General features: G+C 53.0%; 1 protein-coding gene across 1 annotated transcript in view; it reads right to left on the bottom strand.

Moving 5' to 3' along the window:
• The window catches only part of PLPPR3 (phospholipid phosphatase related 3), a 43,527-nt gene extending 20,717 nt beyond the window's left edge, over nucleotides 1–22,810 (bottom strand). The window contains exon 1 of the mRNA XM_086946726.1: nucleotides 22,452–22,810. The gene's annotated coding sequence lies outside the window, so the exon portion shown is untranslated. The remainder of the gene's footprint in view (nucleotides 1–22,451) is intronic.
• Between the last annotated feature and the right edge of the window lie 456 nt (nucleotides 22,811–23,266).

Below are 23,266 nucleotides of genomic sequence, written 5' to 3'. Positions count from 1 at the left end.
GCATGAATATCGCTGACTTTTCAGCGATATTCATGCATTGTGGCCGATTTTTATCGCATTTGCGATAAACCTTGGTAATACCAAGGTTTATCTGCGATAAAAATCGCCGCAGGTCGGCGATACATTTTTGTGTCTAACCAAGCAATAGCGATAATTATCGCTATTGCTTGGTAATATGCCCCTACATCTTTCATCTCTATCACTTTTCAACTCAATAAAAGGTTTCGATTGGAACGCAGGATTACAGTGACCATCAACCACAAGAGCTCATACTCGTCACTCACTCATCCAACTGTTGGTGCAACTTCAAAGGTCACAGCAAATCACAGGAGAATCAAATGTAAAACAACGATCCAGGAAAACTTTTGTCAGTAAAAAAACACAGTGGGAGGAAAGCAAACTGGCGTGGGAACAGCATAACATTGTGGGAAAAATTTACCAAAAGCGTTGAACCCTCTAACTCCAAAACACGGGGTCAAAAAGCAAACGGGAATCATTCTGCGGGCCGGAAAGCAATCCATGAATCAATCTTTCGACAACTCTAAATGCCGAACTAAGACAAATAAAGAGCGAAATTAATAGAACACTGCGCAGTCTCCAGCAAAATGGTCCAGCTGATAATGTACAGTCTGAACTAAGGATGCTAAAGGCCTGCAAAAACAAAATCATCTGGCAAGCGAAAAAGGAAAATGCTGACACAATATGGGCAAAATTGCTACACGACGCAAAAACCAACAACAGGGGAAGGTTTTGGCACACAGTCAACAATATAGAGAACCCAATGGCCCCAGGAATACATTCTCATATAAGGGAGGACTCCTGGGCAAAGTACCTACAGCACCCTTTTAACACGGAAGCAGGTGAAATCAAACAAGATACATCGTGACTGGCAGCCTCCAAAGCATCAAGGTCTGGTACTCGCTCCCCTCTTCTCAAACAAACACATTGCAAATAGAATCTCGGAAAGCCGAAAGGAGGGAGCACCTTGGCCCAATGGTTTACCACCAATTATTTATAAGCAGGATCCAAATTACTGGGCTGAAGCTCTACTACCGCTTCTTAATAATGTCAATCAATCAATCAAAGTACTTGTAAAGCGCGCTACTCACCCATGAGGGTCTCAAGGCGCTGAGGGGAGGGGGGTGCCGCTACTGCTCGAAGAGCCAGGTCTTGAGGAGTCTTCTGAAGGCGAGTAGGTCTTGGGTCTGCCGTAGGCAGGTAGGGAAGGTGTTCCAGGTCTTGGCGGAGAGGTAGGTGAAGAATTTGCCACCGGAGGTTGTTCGTTGTCGGGGGACAGCGGCGAGGGCGAGGCTGGCAGAGCGGAGCTGGCGGGTGGGGTGTAGAAGTTGAGTCTGTTGTTCAGGTAGGCTGGTCTGGCGTTGTGGAGTGCTTTGTATGCGTGGGTGAGGAGCTTGAAGGTGAACCTCTTGTCGACGGGGAGCCAGTGTAGGTCTCTCAGGTGGGAGTTGATCTGGCTGTGGCGGGGGACATTGACGATCAGTTGGGTGGAGGCGTTTTGGATGCGTTGTAGTCATCGTTGGTGTTTGGTTGGGATTCCTTCGTAGAGTGTGTTGCCATAGTCCAGTCTGCTGCTGATGAGGGCCTGTGTCACCGTTCTTCTAGTTTCGGTCGGGATCCACTTGTAGATCCTGTGGAGCATGCGGAGGGTGTTGTAGTAGGAGGAGACGGAGTTGACCTGTTTAGACATGGAGAGAGAGGAGTCGAGGATGATTCCTAGGTTGTGTGCATGGTCGGCGAGTGTCGTCCCAGGCTGAGGGGTGCGTGCATGGTCGGTGGGAGTCATCCCAGGCTGAGGGGTTGGGTCCAAGGATGATTACCTCCGTCTTGTCCGAGTTCAGCTTCAGACGGCTTTTCTGCATCCAGTCGGAAACGGTTTTCATTCCGTCGTGGAGGTTGGTTTTGGCGGTGTGCGGGTCCTTGGTGAGGGAGAGGATGAGCTGGGTGTCGTCGGCGTAGGAGATGATGTTGAGGTCGTGTTGGCGGGCCACTTGTGCGAGGGGGGCCATGTAGATGTTGAACAGCATCGGGCTGAGGGATGAGCCCAGGGGGACGCCGCAGATGATGTCGGTGGCCTCGGAGCGGAAGGGCGGGAGGCGGACGCTCTGGTTCTGCCGGAGAGGAAGGACGTAGTCCAGTTAAGGGCCTTCTCTTGGATTCCGGCTTCTAGGAGGCGTGTCTTTTGAGTGCGATTTCAGACCGTGTCGAGGGCGGCTGACAGGTCCAGGAGGATGAGGGCTGATGTTTCGCCGTTGTCTAGTTGGCACCTGATGTCGTCTGTGGTGGCGATGAGGGCGATCTCGGTGCTGTGGTTTCGTCTGAACCCGGACTGGGACGAGTCCAAGATGTTGTTGTCTTCCAGGTGGCGGGCCAGTTGCTTGTTGACGATTTTCTCGATGACCTTCGCCGGGAACGGGAGCAGGGAGATGGGCCGGAAGTTCTTGAGGTCCTTGGGGTCCGCCATGGGCTTCTTGAGGAGGGCGTTGATTTTGGCATGTTTCCAGCTTTCCGGGAATGTCGCTTTTTCGAAGGAGATGTTGATGACCTTCTGTAGTTGGGGTGCGATGGCAGCGATGGCAGCGTCAGCTTTGTTGAATACGTGGTGTGGGCACGGGTCTGACGGAGATCCTGAGTGGATGGAGTTCATGACCTTGCGTGTCTCGTCGTCGTTGACGTTGGTCCAGGAGGTCAGGCGGTTGGCGCTGGTGGTGTTCAAAGGGGGGGTGGGGTCTGGTGTAGTCGGGCGGTCTTGGTGTAGAAGCTGTCATGGATGTCAGCGATCATCTTGCGGTGGAAGAAGATGGCTAGTGAGTTGCACAGTTCTTGTGAGGGCGGTATGTCGTTGGCGTTGGCGCTGGGGTTGGAGAGTTCCTTTACGATGCTGAAGAGCTCTTTGCTGTCCTGTGCATTGTTAGCTAGGCGGTCTTTGAAGGAGGATCTCTTGGCTAATCTGATGAGGTGGTGATGTCTTCGAGTAGCGTCCTTGTGGGCTGCGCGGTTGTCCGTTCGTGGAGCCATATCTTCTCCAGTATCCGGCGGGCGCGTTTGGAGGTCTACAGCTCGTCGGTGAACCAGGTGGTTCTCTTGCTGGCGTGGTTGTTGGAGGGCTTCTTGAGCGGGCGAGGGTGTTGGCGCAGTCATCGATCCACTGTCTGAGGTTGTGGGCTGCGGCGTCTGGGTTGGTGGGGTTGGTGGGTGGGTTCTGGGTGAGTGTGGTGAGCAGCTGGTCTTTGGTGACTTTGCTCCAGCAGCGGCGAGGCAGCTGTTGGGTGAGGTGGTGCATGGTTGGTTTGTTGAAGGTGAAATGGATGCAGCGGTGGTCGGTTCAGTGGAGTTCGTGGTGTGGTTGAAGGCGACGTGGGTGCCTGTGGAGAAGATGGGGTCCAGTGTGTGGCCAGCGGCGTGGGCGGGTGAAGCGACAAGTTGTCTGAGGCCAAAGTTGGCGAGGTTGTCAATCAGGGTGGCGGAGTTGGCGTCGTTGTTGTTCTCGAGGTGGAAATTCAGGTCCCCGAGGAGGATGTAGTCAGTGGAGGCGAGTGCGTGGGTGCTGGCGAGGTCGACGATGGAGTCGCTGAATTGTGCTCGGGGTCCGGGTGGTCTGTAGATGAGTGTTCCTCTGAGGGTGGTGGTGGAGTCGGTGTGGATCCGGAAGTGCAGGTGTTCGGCAGTGTTAAGGGTGTCGCCTGCGTGGGTGGCAACCTTGAGGGTGGACTTGTAGACGATGGCTATTCCTCCTCCGAATCAGTTGGCCTGATCCCTGCGAGTGATCTTGTAGCCGTCCGGGATGGCTATAGCGATGTCGGGCGCCGAGGAGTCGTTCCACCATGTCTCGGTCAGGAAGGCCACGTCTGGGGCAGAAGTGTCGAGCAGATCCCAGAGCTTGATGGCGTGTTTGCGTGCGGAGCGGGTGTTGAGTAGTATGCAGCAGAGGTGATTGGGTCCGGTCCTTGGAGGTTTGGTGGTTCTGTTGCAGGTGAAGCTGCAGGTGTGGCAGGTGAAATTTCTGTGAGTCCGTTTCAGTGTGGCTTGGAAGCAGGTGTGGTTTCCGCCGGCGTTGAGTGCATAGAGGGTGCTGGCATATTAGCAGAGTCTGGTGTTTTGGCATTCGCGGGGTCCAGGGGTTCTGGCGCTGGGCGCGGTCCAGGCGCGGATGGTCGCAGATGGGCTTGCCTTTGGCGCGCCTTCGGCCTGCCAGCGGCGTGGCCGCTGCACGGCCTCCATCAGAGGGGGAGAGGGAGGAGCAGCTGGGAGGCGGGAGCGAGGTGGCCAATGGGTATCAGGGGGGTGGTGCCGCAGGGACGGGAACAAAGGAGCGGGAGACGGCGGCGGCAGCAGGAGCAACGAGGCAGCTGGCGGCTGTGTAGTGGCATGGGGAGCGACCTGCCTGCGAGCAGGGTCAAAGGTCGCTCCCCACAAAGGTCAAAGGTCATGGAAGCTGAAAGAATTCCAGATTCATGGAAGGGATCAATTATTTCACCAATCCACAAGAAAGGCAGCAAGACTGATCCGAAGAATTGCAGGCTCATCACACTAATCGACATCGAGGCCAAATGTTACGCAGGCCTTTTATTGGACGAACTCATGGCGTGGGCACTGGAAAAAGCCTTAATTCCCATCAATCAAACAGGCTTTCAAAAAAGCATGGGGACATCGACAAATATTCTTGCCCTTTCGCTTTCAATGGACGCTACCAAAACCATTAACAAGCCACTATTTGTCTGCTTCATCGATTACAAAGCTGCTTTCTACAGTACTGACAGGGCAAAGTTCTGGGCTAAACTATCTGGGTGGGAAATAGCTCCAAACCTCCTGAATCAGTTAATTCTACTCCACTCTAAGACATGGGTCCAAATTAAGCTGGGTGTCGGGGACTGTCTGTCAAGGAGACTACCAACCACCAGAGGGCTGAAGCAGGGCTGCATCCTCGCCCTGACCCTGTTCAACCTCTTTGTGTCTGATCTCTCTCCTGAGCTGGATAACTGAAACCATCATGCTCTGAACCTGGGCGACTTAACCCTTTCAAACGTACTGTATGCCGTCGATCTTATACTGATCAGCCGAACGCCAATTGTCCTGCAGCACCTATAAACACAACAGGCAACTTCGCAGACAAGAACGGGTTAAGTATAAACCTTGAAAAATCTAAAGTCATGTTATTAAACCAGCGGAGCAACAACCATAAACCCTGATAGATGGTGGGGGGCCGGCTGTTGGAGACGGTCGACGAATATAAATATCTGGGAATAATCTTCGACAGGAAGGGCACGTATCTCAAACAAAAGGCGGCTATCAAAGGTAGAGGGACCTTATTGGCAGTTGCATTAAAAACCACTCAAGCACAAAATAACCGGCCCCATCTTATCCCTCTACTAGAAGTGCTTCGAGCTAGGCTTCTACCTACAGTCACTTATGGTAGTGAATCGATGAGAGGGAGACATGAGATCACTTTGGATAAGGTGGTCTCCAAGGCCGTGAGAATAATATGCAATCCCCCACAATACACTTCGCCAGCACAAATGAGGCTAGAGTTCAGCCTCCAAAAGCAGCAAATAACACGGAAAGGTGCCTACGCCATATACTGGCACAAAATAAAGGGAGCCGAGCCCGGCACATTGAACTCATACTTATGGAAGGAGATGATAAGAAAAAAAGGCAGTCTTGTCATGGCCTACCTTTAGTCAGCAATTAGGCTTCTAGCTTTACTGGACATATGGGAAACCAGTATGACCCACAAAAGCTTCAAGGATCTTGTAAATAAATCAGTAAAGATTGTATCCCTTGAAGAAGACAAAGCAGCACTAAGCAGGAGGGCTCACGGATGGTTTGTAATTCAGAGTTACTCGAGGTGCAAGCCACAAACACACCTAGGAGCAGGCTTCTCGAGACTCATGAAGGAAAGTTGTTTGCTTCTGTGGTTGGGGATCTTACCCGTTAAGAGGCACCTTCCTCCATGGAAACGCACAGACACAACTAATCATTGTAGACTATGCAGCGGCACCAAAGAGGATGTCTTACACCTACTGTTCATTTGTATAATGGCTTCATCGAGGAACGAAGACAGCTATCAAAGCCGCGCCTGATTGAAAGTCAGATACGAACATGTAGACAGGCGGTGAAAGCCTGCTTCAAGGGATGCGACGTGCGGTTGGCCTGTAGCTTCGTCTGCTTCATGAGCGCAGTAAAATCAAAGCTAACCCCAGCAGTACCCTAATAAAATGGTCCTCAATCCAGGTCCATCGATTTCTAAGTTACTCGCTGGAATCTTTCATAAAAGAGATCTACTGAGGTACCTACTGTTTACAACTATTAATCCTTGGGATTTTAAATAGTTTTTTTATCTGGGGATCATTAATTGTGTCATAAAAACTGCCGATTGTAACTGGCAAACATGCACTTTTGGATGAGCATCTTTAGACTTCCATGCCAGTTCAGTCATGACTCTTAAAGCCAATTTTATAAAAATACGCAAGGCCCTAGGAACTCTTTAAGAGAATGGTTCCTAAATCTGACACCTTGCACTTTTTCATGACACCCATGGCTCCTTATTGCTTGTACTGCATGCCAGTTTTTACATTCCCCTTGTAATTTTATGGATATATTGTAATTTCTAAATGAATTTTAACTAACTCTTCAATTACAAAAAGGGTTGTTTATGCACTTTGCACACGTGTTTTACTATGTAGTTGATTGTAAATATTTTTATTAATCATGCAATGAAGAGATTAGGTTGTATGACACTACAACGCGGGCTATTACCATGCGTGCCATTACAACACTGTTTTTACAACGCAAGTTGTTACAACGACTTGCGTTGAAAGCGCTGGATAGTGGAATAGTTTAATTTTCTATTCCAACTCCAGCCCACGTTACAGTAGGGAAGGTGTTGGAATAGAAAATTAAACTATTCCCTATCCAACAGCGCCCCCCAGCGAAAGTCGTTGTAACGACTTGCGTTGTAATAGCAGGGTAGTAATGGCAGCGCGTGGTGATGCCCAGGTTGTAAAGGTTGCTCACCAAGAGATTACTTACTTACTTACTTACTCTTGGGGTAAAAATCAAAACCTGTGTCACTGCAGGGGAACTCTTGAGGTCACAATCATCATAGGGGTCGCTGCAAGAGAACTCTTGGTGTCAACATCTGCATATTGGGCCATCCTAAAGAACTCCTGGGGTTAAAATCAATATACGGGCCATTGCTACAGACAAAATGGGGTAAAAAGCTACAAATTGTATCACCCTAGAGAACTCTTTGGGTCAAATTCAACATATGGGTCACTGCAAGAGAATTCTTGGGGTCAAAATCCGCATATTGGGCCGTCCTTCAAGAAGTCACATGGTTAAAATCTGCATATGGGTCATTGCTAGAGTATGAATGGAGCAGAAATCTACAAATTGGGCCACCCTAGAGAACTCTTGGAGTCAAAATCAACATAATAGGTCATCACATAGTGTCAATGCCAGAAAACTTATGGGGTGAAATCCACACATCAGGGCAACAGCCAATGAATTTGGTGGCACAAAAGTGCAGGCACTGCTTTCTAAGTGCAGGCGCCCAAGCTGTGGAACTCTGTTAGGAATGGGATTTTTTTTAGGCTAGGGCATGTGCCAAAGCAAGGCAGAAACCACCACTCTAGTCAGGATAAAGGGGTTACACTCCTAAAGTAACCCATGCTCACCCGCTTGGTAGCTTGGCATGAGCAGACAGGTTTATCTCAGAGGCAGTGTGTAAAGCATTTGCACATAACCAACAGTAATACAGTGTAAGCACTGCAAAAGGACACCACACCGATTTAGAGAAATATCCAATATTTTATACACTTACGACAAGACCAAATACAATAAAAATCCACAATCCAATACTTAAAAATCTTTGGTTATCAAAATATGCTTGAAAAATAGTTCCTTGATGTTGATAGCTCCGTCCGGAGCTATCACGGCGTCGTAAGCAAACAGATCCAAACAGTTCTGGCTGACCGCAGTGTGTCGGGCCAACGACGGTGTCGGGAAGATCCGCAAACAGTACTTTTTAGAAATGCAGGACGTTGGCGACCTCTCGTTGAGCTACCGAAAGCACGGCATCTGCAGGCGTCGGTTCCGGAGGTCGATGCAGGAGTCGTCGGGGCCCTCGAAGTCACACGCGTTGCAGATTGATCTCCTCTCTGTTGGAGTCAGGAGCGCTGGTGTCGGCAGGCTTCGGGTGCTGCGATGCGAAGTGCAGCAGTGCGGCGTGCAGTTCCCTCAAGTCCCGGTGTGAGCAGCGTCTCGTGGCGGCATCAGATGGCATAGTCGGTGAGACCAGGGTCACAGTGCGAAGTGAATGCGGTGCTCGTTGCGGAGCTGGCAGATTGTGGTGCAAGCAGCGTCATACAATAAAAATCCACAATCCAATACTTAAAAATCTTTGGTTATCAAAATATGCTTGAAAAACAGTTCCTTGATGCCGATAGCTCCGTCCGGAGCTATCACGGCATCGTAAGCAAACAGATCCAAACAGTTCTGGCTGACCGCAGTGTGTCGGGCCAACTTTGGTGTCGGGAAGATCCGCAAACAGTACTTTTTAGAAATGCAGGACGTTGGCGACCTCTCGTTGAGCTACCGAAAGCACGGCATCTGCAGGCGTCGGTTCTGGAGGTCGATGCAGGAGTCGTCGGGGCCCTCGAAGTCACACGCGTTGCAGATCGATCTCCTCTCTGTTGGAGTCAGGAGCGCTGGTGTCGGCAGGCTTCGGGTGCTGCGATGCGAAGTGCAGCAGTGCGGCGTGCAGTCCCCTCAGGTCCCGGTGTGAGCACCGGCTCGTGGCAGCATCAGATGGCATTGTCGGTGAGACCAGGGTCACAGTGCGAAGTGAATGCGGTGCTCGTTGCGGAGCTGGCAGGTTGTGGTGCAAGCAGCGGCATCGTCTTTGCCGAAGCGCTGTCGTCAGCTGATGAACTGGAGTAGACGTTGTTGGGTTGCTTTTCTTCTGTTGCAGCACAAAACACACAGTCCCCAGTGCTGAGGGCAGAAGAGCTTGAAGTCTTCGCTGTTCCTGAGACTTCTTGAACAGGGGCAAGCTCTACCTCAAGCCCTTAGAGAAACTTATGGAAAACAGACGCAGAAACTCCAGTCCAGGCCTTTCACTGCCCAAGGCAGAAGCAGCCACTGCAGGCCAACACAACAAAGCACACAGCAAAGTGGTAGTTCCTCCTCACAGCGTCTCCAGCTCTTCTTCTTGAAGTCTTCTTGGTCCAAAAGAGTTCTAAAGTTCAGGGGTCTGGACCCAATATTTATATCTCAAAATCCTTTGATCTCTTAGGCAGAGAGTGTATGTTCCCAGCCAGAACCAGTTCTGCCTTCATTGGTGTGACCTCCTGGCAGGAGGAGGAAAAGGCATGGTCAGAGGCAGACCAGGCCCTTTGAGGTGCAAGGAAATCTCCTCCCCCTTCCCCAATTGCAGACCAGGTCTATTCAGTCCTTGCCTGACCCACCTAGATATCTGGAGCCACCCCTGCTCCCCAGCCTTCTGTCATCTGAAACCCAGACAGGAAATCCACATTCCAGCAGAGGCACATGGGATGACTCAGCAAGAAAATATCTCCTTTCTAAAAGTGGCATTTTCAAACACAGAATTTAAAAATAACTTTCACTAAAAGATGCATCTTTAGATTCTGAGTTCAGGCATACTAAACTTTATTTTCTTACCTAATTACCCTGGCCAGTTATGTTTATAAGATGTTATAAACAAACTCCCCATTCTGAACAGGTAGCCTTGCAATAGCGAAAAACAAAATTGGCCGTAATTCGCTACCAGGACATGCCACACACACCAGGGTATGTCCTACCTCCACCCGGTTCTAGCGGCGAAGGGTAGGTGCATACAGCGCAGCTCAGGAATCACCAACCTTGTGGTGGAACATCTCCCTGAAGCTTTACCCGCTGGACACTGTCGTTGTCTGATTGTTTTTAACTTTAGGTACTGACAATCACAACTTGAAGAAGGGTAATATAATATTGTTCTCCCCTTCACCCACTAGTGTGGTAGCCATACGAGCATACATACACCATACTCCAGGGTATCAGCGTAGACAGTTGCTTGCACCATTAGATACTTGCTAATTAGTCATCTTGGTCCTGAAGAATCGCTAGATAAACTTCACAGTAGCGAGAAACATGTTGACCGGACTACAATAAATTCTAGATGAGAGGTGGAAACATTAATTTCCATCACTCTCCTCTAGGAAATCGTTTTTAACTAAAGCAGTGGCCCTTCTGAATAAAGTATTCCCGGTACCACTAGCTTTATTTTAACCCACTAAATCACGTCTACCCCTTAGTTCTGGCCCCATACCCGCACTTCATCCATACAGCAGTTGGAAAAAGATCTCCGCCAAAGAGCCCCTCTATGAGGTGTTGCCCGTTGGGTACTGCACCGCCGACCCAACGAGGAGCAGGCCCAAATGATGAAGCATGACACCTGAAAGGGTGTGTGAGGGCATTACAATCCAACAAATGGATTCCCAGGGTTACCTTCTGGCTACCCTGTCCTAATTCATCTGCATCACAGACTGTTTCAATTTCTTTCTTCCATTAGGAACAGCACGACAATTTTTGTATAGTTATGTCCAACCTTTCACATACACTGCACCCGGTCCACAAGGGTACCATGGGCCTACCTTAAGGTTGGCGGAAATGTAAGAAAAGGGAAGGTGAGGGTGTAGCAAGTGTGTGCACTCACCAAGTCGACATGGCAGTTACAAACCACGCGCAGACTCCACAATGGCTCTGAGTTACCTTTTCAGGGCTACTCACGTGGGTGGCACAATCAGTGCTGCAGGCCCCCTAGTAGCATTTGATTCACCGGCCCTGGCATAGTCAGTACACTTTACTAGGGACTAACAAGTAAATCAAATATCCAATCATGGAAACAATAATCCATAACACAATTTACCACAGGAGTACTTGCACTTTACCACCGATCAGCAGTGAGGAAAGTGCGCACAAACACTACGCCAGCAAAACAGAGCCAAACTGGGAGGTCAGAAAGCAAAAACTCATGGAAAACACGCCAAAAGATGCCAAGTCTAACAAACTCACTATACAGCCAGCATTACAAGCACCCAGGAGCCTTTACACTACAAAAGACAGCTGAAAACATGGATATTTCCCAGATAACTGCTCATCTACATCCTTGCAACAGAGCCCAGAAAACAGCCACACCCTAATTCCTCAGCTTACCCTACTTGGTGACGCGTGCTACCCATGTAGGCAATTGCTTCGGAGCCCCGCATAGGGGTAGTAAGTGCTTTATAAATGCTGCAGTACAATACAAAACAGATATGGGGGCGTAGATTACAGGTCATAGGGCACAACATTGCACTGAAGAGGGACTACCGCTCTGTAGTTTCCCTGAAGCATTTCTGTTGAATTGATGGTGTGGCGTGAAGTTCCTGTGATGCAAGGCCTGCAGTGTATGATGGGTAATTCAATATGCAAATTCACCATGTTGTAACATCTACTGGCTTCAACATATAGGGGCATATTACCAACAAGTAGCGATATTTATCGCTCAATAGGCTTAGCAACGATTTTTTTATCGCTGAGCATCGCCGGAATTTATCGCTGAGATAACGTGCTATTAGCAACGTTTATCTCCAAAGCGATACATTTTCTGGCGATAGCGGCGAAATGCGTGAATATCGCTGAGAATACAGCGATATTCACGCATTAGCGACGAAATGCTGTTAGCCATGTTATCCACCTCCCATTCGAAAACATGGCTAAGAACTGGTCTGGGCAGGTGTTAGTATTTGGAGATATTCGCGCTTAGCGCAAATATTTCCATTGCTACACCTGCCTTGCTAATAGGCGATAGCGATGTTATCGACTGCTTTCAGTCGCTATCAGGTTGGGTACGCCCACTTTGCATGTCATTAGGGATAAATATCGCTGACATGCAAAGCGGGCCTCAAACCGCTCGCTATCGCCTATAAGCTGTCGCTAACTAATGTTAGCGACAGCTTGCTAATAGAGCGATAGATTTATCGCCGCCCTTGGTAATATGCCCCTCAGTTCCTATGGCATCTCTGTGGAATCAATGTTCTCATCTTTATCACTCATAGCTTTAGCTGGCGGGGACATTTCGTGGAGGTGTTTGTTAGTGCATTTCCCTGCAGCTGTGCCTAATTCCAATCCAGACTTACATTGTAATCAAACGTCATGCATATTTTACTGGGAGGAGGGGCGTCTGCACGTGGTCCTGGACCTCAGGAAACAAGTTCTACAAATGAAATAGACTTCTGAAAATGAGCCAGTCCTCACACTGGCCAAGCCTATCCCCTGAAGAATGATTGGCCTTGTATTGCATCAGAGACCTACCAAGAGGGCGTGGCCTGCGGGGTGTACCTCCACCAAGGACCAGCGGGCTGCAGCAACTCTTGCAGGTCCAGTCAGTAGGATACCTAAAGCAGGGGCGCAACTGGACCCGCACTTCAGGGGGGGCGAAGACTCTCACCAGGGCCGGCATGAGCGCTGGTGGCACCCGATGCATTCAGGGGGAGAGGAGTGCGTGCAGGGTGAGAGGAGTGTGTGCAGGGTGAGAGGAGTTCATGCAGGGTGAGAGGAGTGTGTGCAGGGTGAGAGGAGTGAGTGCAGGGTGAGTGGAGTGTGTGCAGGATGAGAGGAGTGCATGCTGGGTGAGAGGAGTGCGTGCAGGGGGAGAGGAGTGCATGCAGGGTGAGAGGCGTTCATGCAGGGTGAGAGGAGTGTGTGCAGGGTAAGAGGAGTGAGTGCAGGGTGAGAGGAGTGTGTGCAGGGTGAGAAGAGTGAGTGAAGGGTGAGAGGAGTGACTGAAGGGTAAGAGAAGTGAGTGCAGGGTGAGAGGGGTGCATTCAGGGGGAGAGGAGTGTGTGCAGGGGGAGAGGAGTGCGTGCAGGGTGAGAGGAGTGTGTGCAGGGTGAGATGAATGTGTGGAGGGTGAGAGGAGTGCGTGCAGCGTTATAGGAGTGCGTGCAGGGGGAGAGGATTTCATGCAGTGTCAGAGGAGTGCGTGCAGGGTGAGAAGAGTGAGTGTAGGGTGAGAGGAGTGACTGAAGGGTGAGAGGAGTGAGTGCAGGGTAAGAGGAGTGCATGCAGTGTGAGAGGAGTGAGTGCAGGGTGAGAGTAGTGTGTGCAGGGCGAGAGGAGTGAGTGCAGGGTGAGAGGAGTGAGTGCAGGGTGAGAGGAGTGCGTGCAGGGTGAGAGGAGTGCATGCAGGGTGGGAGGAGTGAGTGCAGGGTGAGAGGAGTGAGTGCAGGGTGAGAGGAGTGTGTGCAGGGTGAGAGGAGTGTGTGCAGGGTGAGAGGAGTGCGTGCAGGGTGAGAGGAGTGCGTGCAGGGGGAGAGGAGTGCGTGCAGGGGGAAAGGAGTGAGTGCAGGGTGAGAGGAGTGTGTGCAGGGTGAGATGAGTGTGTGGAGGGTGAGAGGAGTGTGTGCAGGCTTATAGGAGTGCATGCAGGGGGAGAGGATTTCATGCAGTGTGAGAGGAGTGTGTGCAGGGTGAGAAGAGTGAGTGTAGGGTGAGAGGAGTGACTGAAGTGTGAGAGGAGTGAGTGCAGGGTGAGAGGATTGTGCGCAGGATGAGAGCAGATTGTGCAGAGTGAGAGGAGTGAGTGCAGGGTGAGAGGAGTGCATGCAGTGTGAGAGGAGTGAGTGCAGGGTGAGAGGAGTGTTTGCAGGGTGAGAGGAGGGTGTGCAGGGTGAGATGAGTGCGTGGAGGGTGAGAGGAGTGTGTGCAGGGCTATAGGAGTGGCAGCAGGGGGAGAGGATTTCATGCAGTGTGAGAGGAGTGCGTGCAGGGTGAGAGGAGTGCATGCAGTGTGAGAGGAGTGAGTGCAGGGTGAGAGGAGTATGTACAGGGTGAGAGGAGTGCATGCAGGGTGAGAGGAGTGAGTGCAGGGTGAGAGGAGTGAGTGCAGGGTGAGAGGAGTGAGTGTAGGGTGAGAGGAGTGACTGAAGGGTGAGAGGAGTGAGTGCAGGGTGAGAGGAGTGCATGCAGGGTGAGAGGAGTGAGTGCAGGGTGAGAGGAGTATGTACAGGGTGAGAGGAGTGCATGCAGGGTGAGAGGAGTGAGTGCAGGGTGAGAGGAGTGAGTGCAGGGTGAGAGGAGTGTGTGCAGGGTGAGAGGAGTGCATTCAGGGGGAGAGGAGTGCGTGCAGGGGGAGAGGAGTGCATTCAGGGGGAGAGGAGTGCGTGCAGGGGGAGAGGAGTGCGTGCAGGGTGAGAGGAGTGTGTGCAGGGTGAGAGGAGTGCGTGCAGGGTGAGAGGAGTGCGTGCAGGGTGAGAGGAGTGCATGCAGTGTGAGAGTAGTGCGTGCAGGGGGAGAGAAGTGCGTGCAGGGTGAGAGGAGTGAGTGCAGGGTGAGAGGAGTGTGTGCAGGGTGAGAGGAGTGCGTGCAGGGTGTGAGGAGTGTGTGCAGGGTGAGAGGAGTGCATTCAGGGGGAGAGGAGTGCGTGCAGGGGGAGAGGAGTGCGTGCAGGGTGAGAGAAGTGAGTGCAGGGTGAGAGGAGTGTGTGCAGGGTGAGCGGAGTGCGTGCAGGGTGTGAGGAGTGTGTGCAGGGTGAGAGGAGTGCATTCAGGGGGAGAGGAGTGCGTGCAGGGAGAGAGGAGTGCGTGCAGTGTGAGAGGAGTGCGTGCAGGGTGAGAAGAGTGAGTGTAGGGTGAGAGGAGTGCGTGGAGGGTGAGAGGAGTGAGTGCAGGGTTAGATGAGTTATAGGAGGGTGAGAGGAGTGCATGCAGGGTGAAAGGAGTGAGTGCAGGGTGATATGAGTGCATGGAGGGTGAGAGGAGTGAGTGCAGGGAGTGCAGGGTGAGAGGAGTGAGTGCAGGGTGAGTGGAGTGCATGGAGGGTGACAGGAGTGACTGCAGGTTGAGAGGACTGCATGCAGGTTGAGAGGACTGCGTGCAGAGTGAGAGGAGTGCATGCAGTGTGAGAGGAGTGAGTGCAGGGTGAGAGGAGTGCATTCAGGGGAGAGGAGTGCGTGCAGGGGGAGAGGAGTGCGTGCAGGGTGAGAGGAGTGAGTGCAGGGTGACAGGAGTGTGTGCAGTGTGACAGGAGTGAGTGCAAGGTGAGAGGAGTGCATGGAGGGCGAGAGGAGTGAGTGCAGGTTGAGAGGACTGCGTGCAGGTTGAGAGGAGTGCGTGCAGTGTGAGAGGAGTGTGTGCAGGGTGAGAGGAGTGCGTGGAGGGTGAGAGGAGTGCGTGCAGTGTGAGAGGAGTGCGTGGAGGGTGAGAGGAGTGAGTGCAGGTTGAGAGGACTGCATGCAAAGTGAGAGGAGTGCGTGCAGTGTGACAGGAGTGAGTGCAAGGTGAGAGGAGTGCATGGAGGGTGAGAGGAGTGAGTGCAGGGTGAGAGGAGTGTGTACAGTGTGACAGGAGTGAGTACAAGGTGAGAGGAGTGCGTGGAGGGTGAGAGGAGTGAGTGCAGGTTGAGAGGACTGCGTGCAAAGTGAGAGGAGTGAGAGCAGGGTGGTGTGAGCAGTGTAAATGCAGAGTGAGTGGTGTGCCTGTGTGTGGTGCAAGGGAAGTGGCGAGAGTGAAAGTGACAAATGTGTGGAGTGTCATGTGCGTGCATGGTGGGCGGTGTACTCGTGTGAGTGCAGTGTAGGAGGAGGGTGAAAGGTATAAGTGCATGGTGAGCAGTGTGAGTACATGGTGAGTGTGCAAGCGAATGGTGAGCGGTGAGAATGAGGAGGGAGTTGTCTGAATGCAGGGTGCATTCCCAAACACCTGGAATATCTCAGCAGGTTATTGAGGGCTGGTGTAGGGTTTGAGATATAAGGTAAACTATTGCTATTATGCATCAATCAGGGATGGAGGCTGGAGGAAATCAATAATGTGCTGATCCTGCAAGAAACTTCCAGTCTCCTGATTAGCTGATCTAATTCATACCGACACCCCCGTTCTTTTGAGGTCCCAGCCAGTACAATAATAAGCAAATTTACCTCGCAGTTGTGTGTGCATACTTTAAACAGGAACTTTAAAGAGCCCTTTTAAATGTGTTCTGGGCGGCATGACTGATGCGTGACTGATAACGGACGGCACGCCGACCACTGAGACGCCGGCCGCAGAACTCCCGAGTGAACTGTGGGCGGCACTTACCCTCCTAGGCACTTCGGTGGGGTGAAGATGTCTGTTGCCTTCAAGGTGCACAGATGGGGAGTTTGGTATGGTACATCTTTACTTGACTACATATATATATATATATATATATATATATTGTCTCGTCCCGGCAGGGTCAGAATAACACCTGAAACCTCGCGACGGACACAGCGTAGTGAGTCAATGCACCTGCTGCAGCGGTCCCTGTGTACCGTGCGGGTGACAGCTGTGAGCTCCGGCTGAAGGGTAAGAGAAATTAGTGCAGGGAGAGAGGGGTGCATTCAGGGGGAGAGGAGTGCGTGCAGGGGGACAGGAGTGCGTGCAGGGGGAATGGAGTGAGTGCAGGGTGAGAGGAGTGTGTGCAGGGTGAGATGAGTGTGTGGAGGGTGAGAGGAGTGTGTGCAGGGTTATAGGAGTGCATGCAGGGGGAGAGGATTTCATGCAGTGTGAGAGGAGTGTGTGCAGGGTGAGAAGAGTGAGTGTAGGGTGAGAGGAGTGACTGAAGGGTGAGAGGAGTGAGTGCAGGGTGAGAGGAGTGTGCGCAGGGTGAGAGCAGATTGTGCAGAGTGAGAGGAGTGAGTGCAGGGTGAGAGGAGTGCATGCAGTGTGAGAGGAGTGCATGCAGTGTGAGAGGAGTGAGTGCAGGGTGAGAGGAGTGTGTGCAGGGTGAGAGGAGGGTGTGCAGGGTGAGATGAGTGCGTGGAGGGTGAGAGGAGTGTGTGCAGGGCTATAGGAGTGGCAGCAGGGGGAGAGGATTTCATGCAGTGTGAGAGGAGTGCGTGCAGGGTGAGAACAGTGAGTGTAGAGTGAGAGGAGTGACTGAAGGGTGAGAGGAGTGAGTGCAGGGTGAGAAGAGTGCATGCAGTGTGAGAGGAGTGAGTGCAGGGTGAGAGGAGTATGTACAGGGGGAGAGGAGTGCATGCAGGGGGAGAGGAGTGAGTGCAGGGTGAGAGGAGTGAGTGCAGGGTGAGAGGAGTGTGTGCAGGGTGAGAGGAGTGCGTGCAGGGTGAGAGGAGTGCGTGCAGGGTGAGAGGAGTGCATGCAGTGTGAGAGGAGTGCGTGCAGGGGGAGAGAAGTGCGTGCTGGGTGAGAGGAGTGAGTGCAGGGTGAGAGGAGTGTGTGCAGGGTGAGAGGAGTGCGTGCAGGGTGTGAGGAGTGTGTGCAGGGTGAGAGGAGTGCATTCAGGGGGAGAGGAGTGCGTGCAGGGGGAGAGGAGTGCGTGCAGGGTGAGAGGAGTGAGTGCAGGGTGAGAGGAATGTGTGCAGGGTGAGAGTAGTGCGTGCAGGGTGTGAGGAGTGTGTGCAGGGTGAGAGGAGTGCATTCAGGGGGAGAGGAGTGCGTGCAGGGGGAGAGGAGTGCGTGCAGTGTGAGAGGAGTGCGTGCAGGGTGAGAAGAGTGAGTGTAGGGTGAGAGGAGTGCGTGGAGGGTGAGAGGAGTGAGTGCAGGGTTAGATGAGTTATAGGAGGGTGAGAGGAGTGCATGCAGGGTGAAAGGAGTGAGTGCAGGGTGATATGAGTGCATGGAGGGTGAGAGGAGTGAGTGCAGTGTGAGAGGAGTGAGTGCAGGGAGTGCAGGGTGAGAGGAGTGAGTGCAGGGTGAGAGGAGTGCATGGAGTGTGACAGGAGTGAGTGCAAGATGAGAGGAGTGCGTGGAGGGTGAGAGGAGTGAGTGCAGGGTGAGAGGAGTGTGTGCAGTGTGACAGGAGTGAGTGCAAGGTGAGAGGACTGCGTGGAGTGTGAGAGGAGTGACTGCAGGTTGAGAGGACTGCATGCAGTTTGAGAGGACTGCGTGCAGAGTGAGAGGAGTGCATGCAGTGTGAGAGGAGTGAGTGCAGGGTGAGAGGAGTGCATTCAGGGGAGAGGAGTGCGTGCAGGGGGAGAGGAGTGCGTGCAGGGTGAGAGGAGTGCATTCAGGGGGAGAGGAGTGCGTGCAGGGGGAGAGGAGTGCGTGCAGGGTGAGAGGAGTGAGTGCAGGGTGACAGGAGTGTGTGCAGTGTGACAGGAGTGAGTGCAAGGTGAGAGGAGTGCATGGAGGGCGAGAGGAGTGAGTGCAGGTTGAGAGGACTGCGTGCAGGTTGAGAGGACTACGTGCAGGTTGAGAGGAGTGCGTGCAGTGTGAGAGGAGTGTGTGCAGGGTGAGAGGAGTGCGTGGAGGGTGAGAGGACTGCGTGCAGGTTGAGAGGAGTGCGTGCAGTGTGAGAGGAGTGTGTGCAGGGTGAGAGGAGTGCGTGGAGGGTGAGAGGAGTGCGTGCAGTGTGAGAGGAGTGCGTGGAGGGTGAGAGGAGTGAGTGCAGGTTGAGAGGACTGCATGCAAAGTGAGAGGAGTGCGTGCAGTGTGACAGGAGTGAGTGCAAGGTGAGAGGAGTGCATGGAGGGTGAGAGGAGTGAGTGCAGGGTGAGAGGAGTGTGTACAGTGTGACAGGAGTGAGTACAAGGTGAGAGGAGTGCGTGGAGGGTGAGAGGAGTGAGTGCAGGTTGAGAGGACTGCGTGCAGAGTGAGAGGAGTGAGAGCAGGGTGGTGTGAGCGGTGTAAATGCAGAGTGAGTGGTGTTCCTGTGTGTGGTGCAAGGGAAGTGGCGAGAGTGAAAGTGACAAATGTGTGGAGTGTCATGTGCGTGCACGGTGGGCGGTGTACTCGTGTGAGTGCAGTGTAGGAGGAGGGTGAAAGGTATAAGTGCATGGTGAGCAGTGTGAGTACATGGTGAGTGTGCAAGCGAATGGTGAGCAGTGAGAATGAGGAGGGAGCTGTCTGAATGCAGGGTGCATTCCCAAACACCTGGAATATCTCAGCAGGTTATTGAGGGCTGGTGTAGGGTTTGAGATATAAGGTAAACTATTGCTATTATGCATCAATCAGGGATGGAGGCTGGAGGAAATCAATAATGTGCTGATCCTGCAAGAAACTTCCAGTCTCCTGATTAGCTGATCTAATTCATACCGACACCACCGTTCTTTTGAGGTCCCAGCCAGTACAGTAATAAGCAAATTCATCTAGCAGTTGTGTGTGCATACTTTAAACAGGAACTTTAAAGAGCCCTTTTAAATGTGTTCTGGGAGGCATGACTGATAACGAAAGGCACGCCGACCACTGAGACGCCGGCCGCAGAACTCCCGAGCGAACTGTGGGACCGGCACTTACCCTCCTAGGCACTTCGGTGGGGGGTGAAGATGTCTGTTGCCTTCAAGGTGCACAGACGGGGAGTTCGGTATGGTACATCTTTACTTGACTACATATATATATATATATATATATATATATATATATATATATATATATATATATCTGGAACACTCCAAACTTTCTCATCCAAGTAAGGCACTGACTCCGTGAAAATTAGTTGATTCCAAATAAATTTATTCTCTCATTTAGGCTGCTTGACGCGTTTCGGCGGTAAGCACCCGCCTTGTATATATATATAGTCTCGTCCCGGCGGGGTCAGAATAACCCCTGGATTCTCACGGCGGACACAGCGTAGTGAGTCAATGCACGTGCTGCAGCGGTCCCTGTGTACCGTGCGGGTCACAGCTGTGAGCTCCGGCAGGGCCAATTCTGCTGCTTATCCTGTCAACGTCGATAAAATAAGCTCCTGTCCGACACGAAGATGTGTTGATTTCATTATACACTCGACACCTCATTTCTGAGGCTGGTAACCAGGTATATTTCAGGGCAAGCGCGGAAATGCAGTTTCAGTGAGAGGAGGGAGGGGGGCGACGAGGGAGGCGCAAGGGGTCTCTGCGCTCCGGGGGAGAGGGGCTGCGCCCTGGCACAAGGTACCTTTACGCACCAGAGGCGAGGGGCTGAGCCTTGGCGCAAGGGGTCTTTACGCAACACTCTCATATCCCTCGCTTTGCGCCACACCCTCAAATTTTTTTTGGGGGGGGGGCTGGGGGGGGGGGCGAGGGGGGTCGGTGTTAGAATCCACAATCCTCTTAATGCGCCAATTCTCTCAGCGTATCCGTTGCCGGCATCGTACCCACGCCACATCTGAGGGGGAAGACACGTGTCCACCCGGGGTACCACTGCGCCAAGAAGGGGCCCTTTACCTCTCCGTGGAGCAGTCCCGCCCTCGCGACACGAGAGAAAGAGCGCTTAAAGGCCCCTGGGAAGGGGGGGGGGGGCAGCGCAAGCACAATTGAGCTCAAACTGCGGAAACCCTCAGAAGACAAACACGCCCCCTTCCCAACACCACCTTCGTGAGAGACAGCCCGAGGAGAGAACGAGACACCCCTCAGAAGAAAAAAACACCCATCCACATATAGAGACAGGCACACCCCTCTGAAGATGCTGTCTAGTGACACCTCCATACCTACCCAAGAGAGGTACCCCGAGAATAGAGTGAGACACCCCCAGAAGATGCTGTCTAGTGACACCCCCATACCTACCCAAGAGAGGTACCCCGAGAATAGAGTGAGCCACCCCTCAGAAGATGCTGTCTAGTGACACCCCCATACCCACCCAAGAGAGGTACCCCGAGAATAGAGTGAGACACCCCCAGAAGATGCTGTCTAGTGACACCCCCATACCTACCCAAGAGAGGTACCCCGAGAATAGAGTGAGCCACCCCTCAGAAGATGCTGTCTAGTGACACCCCCATACCCACCCAAGAGAGGTACCCCGAGAATAGAGTGAGACACCCCTCAGAAGATGCTGTCTAGTGACACCCCCATACCTACCCAAGAGAGGTACCCCGAGAATAGAGTGAGCCACCCCTCAGAAGATGCTGTCTAGCCACACCCCCATACCTACACAAGAGAGGTACCCCGAGAAAAGAGTGAGACACCCCTCAGAAGATGCTGTCTAGTGACACCCCATACCTACCCGAGAGAAGGATCCCGAGAATAGACTGAGACACCCCTCAAAAGATGCTGTCTAGTGACACCCCCATACCTACCCAAGAGAGGTACCCCGAGAATAGAGTGAGCCACCCCTCAGAAGATGCTGCCTAGCCACACCCCCATACCTACCCAAGAGAGGTACCCCGAAAATAGAGTGAGACACCCCTCAGAAGATGCTGTCTAGTGACACCCCCATACCTACCCAAGAGAGGTACCCCGAGAATAGAGTGAGACACCCCTCAGAAGGTGCTGTCTAGCCACACCCCCATACCTACCCAAGAGAGGTACCCCGAGAATAGAGTGAGACACCCCTCAGAAGATGCTGTCTAGTGACACCCCCATACCTACCCAAGAGAGGTACCCCGAGAATAGAGTGAGACACCCCTCAGAAGATGCTGTCTAGCCACACCCCCATACCTACCCAAAAGAGGTACCCCGAGAATAGAGTGAGCCACCCCTCAGAAGATGCTGTCTAGCCACACCCCCATACCTACCCAAGAGAGGTACCCCGAAAATAGAGTGAGACACCCCTCAGAAGATGCTGTCTATTGACACCCCCATACCTACCCAAGAGAGGTACCCCGAGAATAGAGTGAGACACCCCTCAGAAGATGCTGTCTAGCCACACCCCCATACCTACCCAAGAGAGGTACCCCGAGAATAGAGTGAGACACCCCTCAGAAGATGCTGTCTAGTGACACCCCATACCTACCCGAGAGAAGGATCCCGAGAATAGACTGAGACACCCCTCAAAAGATGCTGTCTAGTGACACCCCCATACCTAGCCAAGAGAGGTACCCCGAGAATAGAGTGAGCCACCCCTCAGAAGATGCTGTCTAGCCACACCCCCATACCTACCCAAGAGAGGTACCCCGAGAATAGAGTGAGACACCCCTCAGAAGATGCTGTCTAGTGACACCCCCATACCTACCCAAGAGAGGTACCCCGAGAATAGAGTGAGACACCCCTCAGAAGATGCTGTCTAGCCACACCCCCATACCTACCCAAGAGAGGTACCCCGAGAATAGAGTGAGACACCCCTCAGAAGATGCTGTCTAGCCACACCCCCATACCTACCCGAGAGAGGTACCCCGATAAAACACTGAGAAACACGTCAAAAGAGGCTGTCCAGCACACCCCCTTCCATCCATTAGGGGTACCCCGAGAAGAAACTGAGACACCCATCAGAAGAGGCGGCCCATCGACGCCTGCGTTATACCTTTGCGCACCCTGAACCCCGATAACACCATCTCAGTGCTGCCACACAGCGACACCTCAAATCTGCGCCCCTACACTGAACCCGAGTCCATGGAAGACCCCGTCTCCTCATGCTCCACACTGTACCCTGTTGTACAAGGAGGACCCCCCTGAACCCCAGGAGCAGGCACTCACCTCCAGCGCCGCGGGCGCAGCATCAGCACCACGCGGGGATGCTCAGGGAGGCCCCCCCAAACCTCCCCCCTGAACCCCAGGAGCAGACACTCACCTCCAGCGCCGCGGGTGCGGGCGCAGCATCAGCACCACGCGAGGATGCCCGGGTCACACCTGCGCGCCAGCAGCATCCCTGCTCCGGCGCCGGCTCCGGGCGCCCCTGGCACAGGGACCCGCGGTCTCCGTGCGTCCCTGTCCTCGGATGCCTCTGTCTGCGGACGCCCCCGGGTCCCCTCCGCTCGCAGCCGGGTCTGTGCAGGGCACAGGCTGGCACCGCCGCAGTCCCGCACGAAGCAGGGGTCTGTGCAGCTAGGGGGAGGGGGTGCGGCGCAGGGTACACACCGACGCCCCTGCCTGTGTGTGCCGTCTATGTGTGCCCGCCTGTGTGTGTGCGCCTGTCTGTGCGCGCCTGCCTGCGCCTGTTTCCATAGAGAAATCCCAGGGCAGGCAAACACCAGACAAAGGATGTGCGGGAGGGGGGAGTGCAGGAGCTGGGGGGGGGGGGGGGGCAGTGAGGAGGGGGTGTACGGTATGGGAGCGGGTGGGGGAGGGCTCAATGTGTAGAGCGAGCCCCCCTATTGTTCTCTTTCCTGCAGTCCCGTCGCCCCTCCCGACATAACGCAACAGCCGGTACCAATATGCACAGGAGTGGGGGAGGGGCGGGAGCCCGGGAGCCCCCCCCCCCCCTCTCCCCCCTCCCTCTGCCCCCGGGCCCCCACGGTAGACATTTCTGCCTCGGAATTGATTGAAGGCTGAGCATTGGAATATTATGTCATGCAAACATGCAGACATGGGTATGCACATGCGATGTCATACAGACCTGCCGAGCTAGGAGTATGCATGCAGTGTCATCCATACATCATGCATCTA

Source organism: Lissotriton vulgaris, chromosome 12, assembly GCF_964263255.1.
Source record: "Lissotriton vulgaris chromosome 12, aLisVul1.2, whole genome shotgun sequence".
In the NCBI taxonomy this organism is placed as follows: Eukaryota; Metazoa; Chordata; class Amphibia; order Caudata; family Salamandridae; genus Lissotriton; species Lissotriton vulgaris.
This window is presented reverse-complemented; position numbering and strand designations above follow the sequence as displayed.